The following is an 11399-nucleotide window of genomic DNA, read 5'->3' as shown; positions in this document are numbered from 1 at the left end:
TAATGCTTTTCTACTGGCTGCTGAAAAATGCTGCAGCACTGACGTTGGACACCAAGATCCCACGAGCTTCCTCTGTCCTTCAGTCTCCTGGGGCTGCTCTTCCGTATACGATTGTCAGGATAAGAATCTGGTAATTAAATAGCCAGACAGACCTCGGGAATCACATGGCTCTGGTGCAGAGCCCTTGCTGTCCTCAGGGGGAAACACTGCCAGGAGCTGAAGAAAACGGGTGGACACAATGTAGATGATAAATTAAGCTCTTCATAGTTTGGTGGGTCGATCCTGTCCCCTTCCCACCGGCAGCTGCTCCAGATCAATCCACGGAGACTCTGCCCGGTGCCCATGGGGTGGCAGAATTGTTCAACTTCATTGTGCTGCTGCTCTGAAAAAAAAAAAAAAAAAACCTGCAGGAACGGGCTGGGATGGTGTTTGTGAATCCTTAAATCCTGCTCTAGCCTTGGTGCAGACAGAGGTGACAGCTGGGCTTTGTCACATGTGCCCTGAGCACAGGGGTCGGCAGCTCCTGGCTCTGCAGACCTCGGAGATCCTTAGGGTTAGGAAAAGGAAGCATTGTTGGAAACATGTCCCCATCATGCTGCCAGCTCAAGCTGAGTCTCACCGATACGGGGTGGCAGTGCTGTTACACAGTTATGACATAATTTGCCCATCTGCCTGGTGAACAAGGTATTTTCACACATTCCTAAAAATTCCAGGATTTTTATTCAAGATTGCATGGTTGGATCTGGTTCCATGAGCCAGCTGATTGTTCTCTTGGTGGAACGGGGTTGTATCGTAAGTTTGTACCCAGCCACCTCTTGCTGCTCTCTGGCCATCCTTCCTTATGGTTTCTGTCATTCCAAAATGCTTTTCTTCCTATTTTCTCCCTGGAACAGCTTCTACCCTAAGACAGGCCGAGGGGACACATTCCAGGTTCAGCTTTGTTTTCAAATGCATTGCTGCTGTCTGTGCTTTCTTAGAATTAAGTTGCTTTTAAGTCTTTTTTTTCCTCCATTTCCAAAAACTTTTGTGGAAGCCTCTACCAGGTACCATCCACACTCTTCCCAGCAGACAGCCAGGAGTCTGAGTTGCTCCCCAGGGTTAAAGATTCTCAGCAGAAGAAAACGTAAGAGCCCAGAGTGAAATCAAACAGCCCCATCGGGCTCGGTGTAGATCTGTGGCTGCTCAGCCTTCCTTCCAGGATGCCCATCAGTGGGGTCCCTTATTTCCCCTCATGGTGCAGCACACCCACAGCTCACCTGGATCTTAATGCAACTGCAGGCAGGATTAGGCCAAACCCATGGGAGGATATGTTAACCTAGAGGGTTAAGCCCAGCTTTAAGTTCTCCAAGATGAGGGTCGACCGAGTTCCACATGAGCCTCGCATGTGCGGTGCCTGCGGCCTTACGGCAGCACCACGTCCTGCTCCTCTGGCTCTGAGCTGCCCCAGAGGAGAAGGTGTGGAGCACAGGGGAGGCAGAGCAGAGCTGAGCTGAGCTGAGCTCCTCTCTGGCAGGGGGGGATGTGCAGTTTTTCCTACACTGCTCTTTGGTGCTGCCCAGTGGATTCTCACCCTTGGCCAGGGGTTGGCTCTGTCGCACCGACTCAAAGGAGACGTTGCACAAACCCAGTCAGTTATGAGTGTTGGCTGGTTCTCAGATGTGGTTGGCAAACACAGCAAGATAATCACTGGTTTTAATTACAAACATAAATAAGTTTGTTTAGCCAGTCATTCTGTAATCTTTGCCATTGTTGGCTTTACAGTCACAGCCTGAATGTGGGGCCTGGTGAGTGTTTTTGGGCACCTTCTGCAGGGAGATAGAGGTTGAACTGCTGCAGATGGGCCTGGAAGTTGGTTATCTCCAGCTTCTTATCAAGCCTGGTTATGGAAAGAACTGTTCTTGTTTGGCACCACTAAACCAAATTTTAGGAGTTGGCAAGAGCAGCTGTGGGAGGTAGAGGTTTTCAGGATTGGGCTCATGTACCTTTGCAGATCAGTGATCAATAGGAGGAGTCATTGCTGCAGACAAAGTGTTTGCAGAGCGTCATCAAGTTTAGATTTGATATTAGGGAAAATTCCTGTATGGAAAGGGTTGTCCAACCTCAGCACAGGCTGCCCAGGGCAGTGGTGGAGTCACCACCTCTGGAAGGATTTAAAATCTGCATGGGTATGGCACATGGGGACGTGGGTTAGTGGTGGCCTTGGTAGTGCTGGGAGAAGAGTAGGACTTGTTCTTAGGGGTCTTTTCCAACCTAAATGATTCCACGATCGTCCCTCTGGCTCACACCAGAGGATGCAATTATATTATAGTGTATATCATATATGTGTATTATATATATATGTTTAGTTCTGTTTTACGTATGTGATATTTTAATGCACGAGAAATTATTTATTAACACCTTGATCCTTAACCTTTTAATGGATTTAGGAGAACGTTTTGCTGGAGCAGCACTGAGTGAAGGGCTTGTTCCCACAGCGTGGGGTGGCCGTGGCTGTGTGCCGGGCAGGCGCTCGGGGCTGGGGGAGCACTGGGACAGCTGTGTGAGGGTTTATTTGTGGGGGCAGTGGCTCGTGACACCCTTGACGAGTCCTGTCACCGACTGGTTGTGTCCCAGTGAGCTGGTGGAGATCTCAGGGCAGAAGCTGCTGACTTCATGAACTGTTCAAAACAGGACGCTGAATCACATCCTGGCCCGGCGGCCGCATCCTGCCTTAGCGTGCTCCCTACAATGGGAGCAAATCCACAGGCTCCGACCCTCGGGAGCTTTCTGGCCCGGGGGGTGTGGCCTGGGAGCCGGTTGAGGTGTAATTAGACTTTGCCATTTTGCGGTGGGGGGCATGGGGACAAAACACCGCAGAGCCCAAGGAAACTGCGCTTACTTGACACTTAGTTAAGATCGGGCCTTTCCAGGAAACTGTTGCTGACTTGCAGTTGAGCAACACAAGGAGTTTACTTTGATGTAGGTAGAGGAACAGCAGGAGAGCTGCCAGTTTGAAGATGTGATGATCAGGCCCTTTTGGAATTGCATTTACGTCTTTTTTTTTTTTTTTTTTTTCCCCTTTTTTTGTTCCATGAAACCTCAACAGTTTGGCAGAACCCAAACCAACTGGCCCTGTTATCAGAGGTGCTGGCTGTGCACTGAACATTTGTTTCTGTAAAAGGCCAGTTTGGTCACTGTTTATTTAGGTGTTAGAGCTGGGTCAGAACAATATTTTGGTTCCAAATGCCTCTTGATTTTAAATATCTTAATCTTTGATAATCGTCTGCCAAGATCTGTGAGTCAGGGATTTCTCATACAAATCAGAGCTGTGGTCTGCCTGGCAAGTGGTGCTAAGATGTTTTTGGACAAAGTGCAATGGATAGAACACCTTCCTAGGTCTGGCTTTACTTCTAATGAAAAGTGTTGAGTTTATTTCCCAAGAGTGCTGAGTTTATTTCCCAAACATTTACACATCCCTTTGCAGCATTTAAATCCCTGATGCAGAATTACTTTGCCACTGCACAAATCAAGAAGCAAAATAAGCCACAAATAAGCCCAGATTCAAATGGATTAGGGTGCACACTGCATCCAGTAGTTGTTCAGGTTTATTTGGGATCAGGACTCTCCTCTGCAGAACTTCCCCCTCTGAAAATTTTAGCTTCCTGAAGGAATCCTGCTGCAAAAACCGCTAGTGAAGGCAGCTGGGCAGGAAACCTCTGGGGCTTCACATCACAGACCAAGTCAGCCAGAAATGCAGGGAACGGGACAAACTGTGCCTTTCAGATTTCCCAGGAAGCTGCCAGGTTCCTTGTTTGCCCTGACTGCCATCCAAACGGTCACATCCAATTCTCGTATCCCAGCGGAGAGCACTGCCCATGGCTGGGCATCTCCCTTCCAGCCCTGCAAAACCTTTTGGGTTCCAGCTGTCTGCTTCCCTCTGCATCCTCCTTGTAAAAGATGGATTTGGAGTGGATGGCAGGGAGATCCCAAGGTCTTTACCAACACATTTTTCCATGAGCTTTGCCCCTGCCTGGCAGTGTCCTGATTTTTGGGGTGCTGGCTGCGTTCCCCCGGGGAGCTGGGAGGGCAGGCTGTGGTCAAGTTAAACCCTTGGGGAGGTGTAAGGTTTGAGTCAAAACTTTTCTCGCTCTGCTTTTACCCCACGTGATCCCTCTGGATTTAGTTTATTTTATTTTTCCATGTTACCAGTGTGTCAAGTACTCCCTGCTCTGGGCTGCCTTTTTTGGAGTCCTCCTGAAGCCCGGCAGTGGAGCTGTTTTTTGGGTTGCTGTGCCACCAGGGCTCTCAGCCGTGCTTCCAATGCCATTGTCTGTGTCCTGGCTGCCCTTTGCTCACACCACCTGGAAGCTGCTCTCTTAATCCTTCAAGCTGTTACCTTCCTTTTCTTTCCCAGTGGCAAAGCTGGAGAGTTTCCACTTGTTTCCCTGGGCTGTCTCTGGGAGACACTGTTGAATGGGTGCAGTGGGGTGACTTAAGGAAATAGTTGGAAGGATTGAAGCAATGAGCTGACAGAAGGAATGCAGGAGGATGGGAGTGTGCTGATGGCTCCGCTGGGGAGGAGGGTGGGGGCAGGATCGGCTCCTGCCTGGGAGTTCCGGCTCTCTATGGGGCATCATCCCACCTCTCCTCCAGCTTGGACATGGCTCTGGGACAACTCCAGGGCTTGTGGGCTGTCTCCTCTCTACCTGCAGTTGTGGAACAACCGTGGCAGTGACATGGCAACAACTTCCAAAAAAGTGACCAGTAGGACAACACAGGGTGTCTTCTGGTGTGAGGGCAGAAGGGAGCCAGCAGGATGCTGCACAGCTGAGGATGCACAGGGAAATCCATGTTGTTGCGGATGCTGGAATGTCTGTATGTGCCTCTTGCTCTTTCCCTATGCCAGCTGCTGCCTTCCATAGCCTTATCCTTTGAATCCATGTGTCCAGGCAAGCAGGAGGTGCTTCATGGGGCTGTGTGGAGCAGCACTGCTCAGCCTCCACTGTGGGGTGGGGTGGCCCTGGACTGGCACAGTGGGATGGGGACAGTCCTGGGTGAGCTCTAGGGACACAGGGACTGGGTTAATACTCCTGAGAGGAAGAGGAGGGTTTCTTCCCAACAGCTCATGCAGGGAAAGGATCTGGCCTGGCCTTCTGAGACAGTGGCTGTCACAAAGCTGCCATCGTGTTTCAGTGGGAATGTCAGAAATGCTCCTTGGAGTTCCAAGCCCATCACATCGCTGGGTTGATGCCGGGATCAGCCTCGTGCCTTTTTGAACTCTGCGATTAATGGGATGAGCAGAAAGGATTTCTTTTTCCTTGTGAAACAATCTCTTATTTTATTTGGCTTTTCCCCATCCAAGTACTAGGGATTCCTAGAATTTTCTCATTCCTGGCCGTTTGGGAGCAGTTCTGACAACTCACTCTGCGCAAGTCTGCTGGAATGGGGGATGATCCTGCTGATTTGTTTGCTTCCCTCTTCCTGCCCTGTCTCTTGAAGGTTTATCCCAGCTGTTCCACCGTTGCCTGCAGGCACAGCCCGGGTCGTGGGGTACCCCCAGCGTGGGGCACATACGGCTGAGCCAGTTTGACTCCGTACGGAGCCGTGCCGGTGACTGCTCCATCCTGATGCATCCCAGGAGCGACCAGAGGCACATCACCAGCAGTCTGTTGGTGCTGGGAAATTGGCTTCTGTGGGCTTCATGATTGATTTCATTTTTCCCTTTCTCCCCTCTGTGCCAGAGGAGCGTTTGTGTGTGAATGGCCTGCAGTGTCTCCGGCCCCTCTTGCATTCCTGCGCTGGGATGTGGCCCACGCCTCTGAGCCAACAATGTGTGCTCAGACCCCCCCTTTGGTCGCTGCACTGCTGAGAGCAGCAAAACCTGATGGGTTTTCCTGCCTGCCCAACCATCTCCTTCCTTGAAAATCAATGGAAAATATGTTTGTCCCTGTAGGGAGCTGTTACAAGACACCTGCCCCTCAGCCAGGGTTGCTGCCTGGGCCCCTCACAGGCAACTCAGTCCCGTGGCATGATGTCCAAGAAAGGGGAGATGTTGTCCCTGTGAACATCAGACCTGCAGCTCACATTTTGGTTTTCTTCTGGGGATGACTTGTCTTCAGCTCAGGAAAACTGGGAATGATGACTTAGGAGGTGGAAGGAGCTTTCAGAAGACAAACATCTCCTAAAGCTGCATCTCAATCCAAGTGATGCTGCAGAGGTGTGGGCAGAGGTAAAGCACCTCGATCCAAGTGATCCCAGCAGCTCTCACCAACCTTCCAAGGTGTGTTGGGCACCCACAGTCCTGATCCCAGGTGAGTTTGTCAGCATATCACAAATTCTACACATGTGCAATAAGACTGCTCTAAAACATCATTGCACGTGTTGGAACTGGGCTTTCCAGGTGCTGCTCATCCCTGCTGGCAGCCGCCTCCGTGTCAGGTTGAGCAGGGATGGTTGTGGAGATACTCCAGCTGTGTCTGTCAGGGTGATTCCTCTGTGTGTCATTTAACCTTTCTGTGGCTCTGAGCTCTGGATGTCTGGTGTGACAGGGAGCAAAGGCCACTTGGACACACAAAGTCCTTCATTAACAGCGGGAGAAGGGACTCTCTGGAGCCCCCAGGGCTGTTCTGGGGTGTGCAGGACTGAGTAGCTTTGAAGTGCCTTTTCCCTGGCACTGTTTGTGTTGCTCAGGCCCCTTTCCAAAGGCCCCTCTCCTGGTCAGGAAGTGTTATCTGATGTGCCTCTCTCCAGCCAAAGCCAGCAGCCCGGCTGCTTCCACTGTCGGCTCGCCTTGGGAAGCGGGAGCTGAGCAGCTGCTCCCGACTCTTCCGGCTCTTCCTCTCCCTGTATCTTCCTTTCTGTTTGATGTGCTCCCAGCTTGGTTTGTGTGACTGTTTTGGAGTGGCTGTGGGATGATCCCAGTTCCCTCTGCTCACTGCAGCAGTGCCCTGCCTAAAATCCACCACTGGAACACTAGAGGGTCTGGCTGGGTTGGGAGCACCTGAGGGGCTTGGCCCCTCACCAGGGATGTGTTTTGTGTCCTTGCTTGGTTTCCTTGTTCCAGACTGAGCAGCAAATGGGAGAAGGAAATGGGGGAAAATCAGTTCTTTTCCTCCTTATCAACAGAGCTAGGGAAAAGGGAAGTGTTTCATTCTGTGGTGCTCAGGAGGCCTGTTTTTTACCTCACCTTATCAGTTTGGAAGTGTTTTGAATGGAAGATGCCATAAAACCCCGGAAACCAGGAGGCATTACTGTGTTTGCCTTTGTAAAATCCTGACCAATCCTGGGAGAAGTGAATATTCCTTTTTTTGCAAGGATTTGTTGGGTTTTTTTTCCTTAAACATAGACCTGGTTGCAGAAGGGCAGCAGGAGGCTGCTGACTCACCTCAGGCTTGGCTGGGGCTTCCCAGGAAAAGTGATTCTCTCTCTCTCTCTCTCTCTCTCCTGACTTCTGAGTGTGGATATTTATTTTGACATGTTCTGTAGCAATAAGGGTGTTTTCTTCTGTCCTGATCATCACGGCTTATGTGAGATTCCCCATTAAACCATGGAACTCCCAACACCCGAGGCATGCCAGGATTCTTCCTGGGACACGCTGGAGCCACGATGGCAAAGCAAGCTGTCCTTTCCCCAAATCCAGTATTTTTAACAGATTTCTCGCTCCTGGAGCCGGGGGGTTGGTTTGTACAGCCGAGAAGGCGCTACCTATTGTGTTCTTCAGCAACTCGAGATGTGATTGATGTGTGTTGCAGCCACGCTCCTCTGGAGCTTTCCCAAAGGGAACGAAATATTTCCTTTTCAAGTGGAGCAGCACGGAGCTGCCGGATGGAGCAAGAGCTGCTGGAGCCGGCTCTCCATGGCGCTGTGGCCATGAGCACCCTCTCCTTGCCAGTCCCTGGGTGCAGAAGGGACTGTAGCTGCCTCCTGGCATTTCCCAGCTGCTGGAAGTATAGGGTTTTACCTCCCTCAGGGAGATAATTCCATGTGTTCTGTAAGCTGAGCTTAGGGAATGGAAGGAGGACTGATCTGCAGCTGTACTGGAGCTCCAGGGTCCCGGGGCTGTGCAAAACTTGTGGGCTCTGCATTTATTTGAGAGGCTGAAGTGACTCCTTGTAGAGTAGCTGTGCTGGTCAGGATTCCTGGCAGGGCATCCGGGGGATGGGTGGTTTCTGTGGTGTGTGCCAGTCAAACTGGGTGAGAACTGGGTGAAAACTGAACAGAGAGCTGGTTCTCCCCCTGGTCAGGCTGGTGGGACCAGTGTGGCATTCCAGTTTGTGCCTGGAGAATTAGGGTCTGTAAGGATAAATCTTCAGGGAATTTGATGCCAGCCAGCCCCCAACACACAAACACCGGGCACCTGAGAGAATTCCTTGTTCCGCAGGAGCTCAGGAACTCGGGAGTCACTCTGAAAGCCCAGTGTGGGAGTTGTACAGTGAGGAAAGGACCATTTTAATTTGCTGTATCTGTATCACAGTGGTGGCTTGCAGTGCTTTAATCATAAAGGAATGAACAGGCACCAGTTGATAGGAGGCTTTTCCTCCAGTCCTGTCCCAGGGAATGTGGACTTCCCACAGCGAGGGGCTGTGTGGGTGCTGGAAGGAGCCGCGTTGCCTCCGGAGCACGAGGGGGGAAGCAAACAAACAAACAAGTCTGGAGGAGGGAAATGATTAGACGAGCCTCAGCTGGTTGTTTCCCCTCTTGAATGGCCCTCTTTCATCAGGATGTGTTGGGACAAGTGCTTTTTCAAGGCAGGATATCAGTGGAAGACACAGTGTTCTCTAAAAGCCATCCAGTTCCCGGGGAGCATCACCAGCCGCGATCTCTCTGCTCCGCACACAATATACGGTCGACCTTTTGTTTGCCTTCTTTTCTTTTATGGGTTCAGAAGCAGAAGGATGTGAGTTTTATAGCTAGTTATGAATCTTTTCGAGTTTCCTGGCTTCTGCCTGATGCTGGGGCCAGCACGATGCTGCTGCTGTGCAAAGAAAACCAGCCCGAATTTGTATGTATGAGCCACTGGTTTGTGCTGCTTTGGGGCATCTGGCTGTTCTTTTAATGGCAGGATTTGGCTCTTCTTTAGGAGGTTTGTTTTTTTTTCCAAAAGGTCAGAGTTTTAGTTGCTTACTGGATCTGCAGGATTTAAAAGGGGGTTGGAATATTGCACCTTGCCTTTCTCACTCAGCTGTGTTCGGAGCAGTTGTGTGAAGGGACTGAGAGCAGAGAGTGTTCCCAGAGCGGAGATAAGGGGCGTGTGGGTAATGTTGTTGTTACAATGTGGTGTAAACTATGAGTTTGTGCTCAGAGGTGTTGGGGTGTGTTACCTGTGTCCAGCACTGTGGAAATGGGAGCTTGTGTGGAGATTGGGAATGGTGGGGCTACGGGAGGTCAGGGTGGGGAACAAGGATTGAAACTGAAACAAATCCTGCTCTCAGCAGGCTCTGGGCTTTGCTTCCCAGTTCACTTCCAGGCAGAGGAATCCACAGGGAGAAAACCTTTGCAATTTGGGTTGTCCTTTTCCTGCGACTGCTTTCTGCTCCAGCAGCACAGCTTTCCCTTTCCCTGCTACTGGGAATACTCTGCTTTATTGTAACCGATTTCCTGATGCAGGAGAGGAGAACGTCAGGTGAGATGAACCGTCAGAGCAGGAGTTCCCGAGGTCTTTGGGAAGGAGCTCTACCTTTTCCAAGTTTTTCCTGCTGGAAAAAATCTTAGGCAGTACTTTATTGGGGATTAAAAAAATACCCTTTTTCATTTTCCTAAATTCTCATGATGGGAATGCCGTGAATTACCTCCTTGTGCATTATCTCACCATTCCCTTCTTCCTGCTGGAGTGTGTGTGCAGCTGAATATTCCATACATTGTGTTGGGGTCGCTGCTTTTGTGTCATTTCTGGCCTTTTTTAACGCTTTCCTGTGAGCTCTGGGGTGCGAAGGAAACAAGGCTCTTCCTGGCTGGCTCCGGGAATGAGCCACATTCCCACTGGGAGCAGGAGCCAGGCCGAGCAGAGCAGCAAACCCCGAGGACTCCTGTCCAGACACAGCTGGGGAAGTGAGGGGTGAGTGCTGGGATCCTGCAGGAATGGGAATGGAGAAAAGCCTGCTGGAATTACAGTGCAGTTCTCCTGCTGCATTTTAGTGGTCTTGTGGAGCCTGAAATTTGGGTGGAAATTTTTAATTCACTTTTTAAAAGTTCAAATTTAAACCTGGTCCAGATTTTCTCTGGGGATTCTGCACCTTGAGATTCAGCTGGAAAAGGAGGAAGCTTCGCCTGGGAACCTGGGCTGTGTTCCTAGAGATGGCAAAATCTGAAAAGACACGAAATTCATGTCTGTCCTCTCAAAAACACTGAGGGAGAACGGAGCATTGGGAGCATTAGGGCTCACTCCTGCCCAAGGCAAAGACCTTGGATAAAGTATGGAATAGATGAGTGCTGGGAGCAGTAACTCCAGAGGGATCATTTGCTGCAGCAGAAGTAACTCCTGTGCAGCACAACCTGATAATGGAGCATTTTTGTTTGGTAGCTGCAGTAATTAATGAGGAGCTGCGGTTGGGAGCATGGGGTGGCAGAAAATGGAGCTTTGTAAGAAGAAATGGCTCTTTTGCTGTTTGGGAGTGGAGGAAACGCAGCGTAAGCAGTTCCTGTAGCAGCTCAAAGGCTCCTCAGGAGAGGGGATTTTCAGCCCTGTGGGAATTGCAGCTTCACTGCTCACGGCCAGATCTGTTTCTGAACCGTTCCCCAAGTGCTCGTGTGGGTCAGGAGGGCACTGTGGAATTGGGCTGTGCTGGTGCCTGCTGTCCCCACCAGTGCTTCCACCTTCTCCTCTGATATGTTCCAGCCCCTGTGCGTCATTTGCCTCTGGGAATGCCGTGGTGTTTGCCCAGCCCGTGTCCTGCCTCCTCTCCGGATGCTCCAGGGAAAGCAAAACTTCTGCAGTTGTGCTGGTTGTTTTCCCCAGAGGGTTCAGAGCCCTTTCCCTTCCCTTGTGATGTGCAGGTTCCATCTACCCTCCCTCCCTTCCTCTTTACACAGTTTCGTGTGCTTGTTTTTGCATTCCAAAGAAATCCCAAGAACTGAAATGAGCAGGAACTGGTGGACTCCAAACCTGCTCCTCAGTCCTGTTGCAGGTCTGAGCCTGTACCAAGTCCTACCCTCTGCTGCTTTTCAGTTGCAGAATTCAATAATCAAGTGATAAAGTCATTTCCAGCCCGTGACAGCTCAGGGAAAGGATCTCCTGCAGTGGCCAAGTAATAACACGGTGGTGGAAAATGACACATGAATAATCTATGAATAATCCTGGAGCCATGCGGTGCGAGTGGCAGGATCAACCTCTGGGAACAGCTTCTCATGGCAAAATCCTACTATGTTTTAGTGGGGGAAGCCCTTCCTTCCCCAACCATGCACGTTCTGCCGTTGTTTCCTTT

At 50.6% G+C, this 11399-nt stretch overlaps 1 protein-coding gene across 1 annotated transcript in view; it reads left to right on the top strand.

The window, feature by feature from the left end:
- SSH1 (slingshot protein phosphatase 1) overlaps positions 1–11399 on the top strand; it is a 35715-nt gene that overhangs the window by 10755 nt on the left and 13561 nt on the right. The window lies entirely within an intron of this gene.

This window comes from Empidonax traillii, unplaced genomic scaffold (genome assembly GCF_003031625.1).
Source record: "Empidonax traillii isolate 1590-97213 ecotype Southwest subspecies unplaced genomic scaffold, ASM303162v1 scaffold426:size1138770, whole genome shotgun sequence".
Taxonomy (NCBI): domain Eukaryota; kingdom Metazoa; phylum Chordata; class Aves; order Passeriformes; family Tyrannidae; genus Empidonax; species Empidonax traillii.
The sequence above is the reverse complement of the archived record's forward strand: the minus strand, read 5'-3'. Positions and strand labels throughout refer to the sequence as shown.